This window comes from Echinops telfairi, unplaced genomic scaffold (assembly GCF_000313985.2).
Source record: "Echinops telfairi isolate 266 unplaced genomic scaffold, ASM31398v2 ScPeMD7_3;HRSCAF=10, whole genome shotgun sequence".
Lineage (NCBI taxonomy): Eukaryota > Metazoa > Chordata > Mammalia > Afrosoricida > Tenrecidae > Echinops > Echinops telfairi.
Genome location: NW_022103899.1, coordinates 40,979,264 through 40,982,128, shown reverse-complemented (window position 1 = coordinate 40,982,128; position 2,865 = coordinate 40,979,264). Strand labels below are relative to the sequence as shown.

Genomic DNA, 2,865 nt, shown 5'->3' with positions numbered 1-2,865 from the left:
TCAGTTACTCATCAATTAAATATAGCCCAGAATCATATTCCTTTTGGTGCTTAGTGAAAACTTGGAAGCATTCTTTTGTCTTTGGTAAAAATATGAGGCCTTTGTTCTGTGCTCTATTAGTTAGAGACTCATTAACACACCACCTTCAGTCCCCTTTCCAACTCTCAGGTTTGTGTTTCCTACCTAAAACCATAAGTGATTAAGTTGGTAATTTTGAGGATTTGTGAATCCCTGTTTACATAGTGTTCTCAGTAATATTTGCATTAAAGGCTTATTTGTTTGGGGGAGAGGGCCTGCATCCCTTTCAGATAAAGCTAGATTATGTAAAGAGAATAGCTGCTTTCAGAACTGAACCATTCATGAAGACGGCACAATTTTGGTTTGGTTTTGCCTGGCTGGGATCTAATTGCCTCGTGCGCTTTTCTTTTTTCTTTTTTGCCCCGGAATGAAATTGTCCAATCCCTGGACTAGCTAGATGCCTTCCCACTGAAACAAGGAAGCTATAAGAAGAGAGCTGATTTCCTGTTGCCCCTACTTCTCCAACTATGATGATAAAAATCTAGCTTTGGTTTGTACAAAACAGGTGCCCTGGTGTTTTCAGTTCTGCATCTGTTGTGGAATGCAATTATAGCATTGGCTGTCTGCTTAATCTGATTGCTTTCCATTGTGCATTTATCTCTGTTCAGAAACTTGCTTCCTAATTACTGTGCTAGTCCGTTGGTCTTTGCCACAGTCCGTTGAAAGAGGATGATTTGGTTTCTCAATTCATCCTACAGTATTGTTTTTTATTACTTGAAACTATATGGTGGTTCCTTTTTGTGTTTGTTTTGTTTAAAGGGGACTTTTAAATTTTATTTCAAAGCATTTAAAGCAGTTTAAATTGGAATTAATCTACAAATCTTGCATTAAAAAAATCATCTGTAATGGACTGACAAAAGTACCATTGCAGAAACCAAAAGAGTTTCCTTGTAATAAAATCACACTTCATTCTTAGCAACTTTCATTTTCAAAGACAGTGGTTAGATGTGACGTAAGTTTGGGGAAGATCCTTGTTTTCTGTCTTTTCCTTTCTTTCCAGTCTTCCTTGCTGCCTTGTGCGGCGTTCAATGACAGAGATCAAAGTCACCCATCACTTTCTTAAACTAGGACATGAACATGTGACCCAATTGTTGCAGATGTGAGCCACAACAAAGTTTTCTGGGAAACCTGTCGGAAAGTTTTCTTTCCTATTAAAAAGTAGTTGTGGGAACAAACAAACAAACAAACAACTGCATTACTGCTGAGTTGGTTTCAACTCAAAGCTGAGACTCGACGACAGCGTAGAACCGCCCCGTGGGGCTTTCAGAACGTCAGTCACTGGGCAAACAACCCGCCACATCCGTCTCGCCTCCTGCAGCGAGTAAATTCAAATGACTGACCTTACACACTGTACTGCCAGGACTCCACACAGAGATTAGGGGGAGACGACTGTGCCCCTTTGACAGCCAGATGCTGCCTTGTCTGCATGGGATGCCTGAAAAACACCTACCCACCTGAAGTAAACCTTACCTATAGATTCCCTCCCTCCCCCTACTTTATAACAGAAATTCCATGTCTTTTCAGACTCTAATGGCTAGTGACACTTTATTCTTTACCTGTGCCATTGCTAATTCGGCTGGCGGGCTTTGTTCTGTGCTTTGTTTGCCTTTGTGCTTTGGGGTAGGCTAGGTAAGAGTTTCTACATCGACCAAGCAGGAACTCCATCCTGCAACAGAGCATGCTGCTGCTCTCTCGGAATGAATGGAGAGCAGAAAGCGGATGCTGGTGCCCAAGAAAGCAAAATGTCATCGGACACTTCTCCCATGGGCTCAAAGTGCTGACTGAGGATGAGCGGGGGCCCAGAGATGGGAAACGCTGTTGCCCCCAGCTTAGGAAGGTCCTGGAATACAATGTCGTCAGAGGCAAGTCCAACCGAGGTGTGACGGTGGTGGCTGTTCCAGGCGCTGGTGGAGCCCAGGAAGCAGGAGGCTGACAGTCTGCAGGGGGCCCTGACCGTGGGCTGGTGGGCAGAGTTGCTCCAAGCTTTCCTCCTGATACTGGATGACAGAATGGATCCATCCCTTACCCGCCGGGGGCAGCCCTGCTGGTACCAGAAGCCAGGCATGGGTCTGGATGCCATCAATGATGCCAGGCTGCTGGAATCCTGTGTCTATCTCCTGGTGATGCTCTAGTGCCCGGGGCAGCCCTGTTACCTGCATTTGCTCAAGCTCTCTCTAGAGGATTCCTATCTGGCTGAGATGGGACAGGCCCTGGACCTCATCACCGCCTCCCAGGGCAACGTGGGTCTCAGCAGGTTTACTCCAAAGAGGTACAAATCCATTCTCAAGTACAGGACCGCATTTTACTCTTTTTATCACCCCGTCGCTGCTGCCATGTCCATGGCAGTCATTGATGGGGAGGAGCACGCCAAGGCCAAGCGGTTCCTGCTGGAGACGGGCGTGTTCTTTCAGATCCAGGATGATTCCCTGGACCTCTTTGGTGACCCCAGTGTGACAGGCAAGGTTGGCACTGACATCCAGGACAACAAATGCAGATGGCTGGTGGGTCGGTGCCTGCAGCGGGCCTCTCCAGAGCAGCGCCGGGTCCTGCAGGAGAATGACAGGTAGGAGCAGAGAAGGTGGCGCAGGTGAAGGCCACAGACAGAGATGGAGCTGCATGCTGGCCGTATGTGGAAGCCAGCTTCTGCAGCCTTGCGAGCCTCAGCGAGCAGGGCCCGCGCTGCTGCCGCCCCCCCTCCTCCCGGGGCTAGCACACACAGTCTACACCGACAAATGTGACCTGAAGCCTGGGAGGGCAGGCCTCGATAAACTATTTTAACAGCAACAA

At 47.7% G+C, this 2,865-nt stretch overlaps 1 pseudogene; it reads left to right on the top strand.

Annotated features, from left to right (window-relative positions):
• The first annotated feature begins 1,772 nt into the window (after positions 1-1,772).
• LOC101652815 lies at positions 1,773-2,788 on the top strand (annotated as a pseudogene).
• The last annotated feature ends 77 nt before the right edge of the window (positions 2,789-2,865 follow it).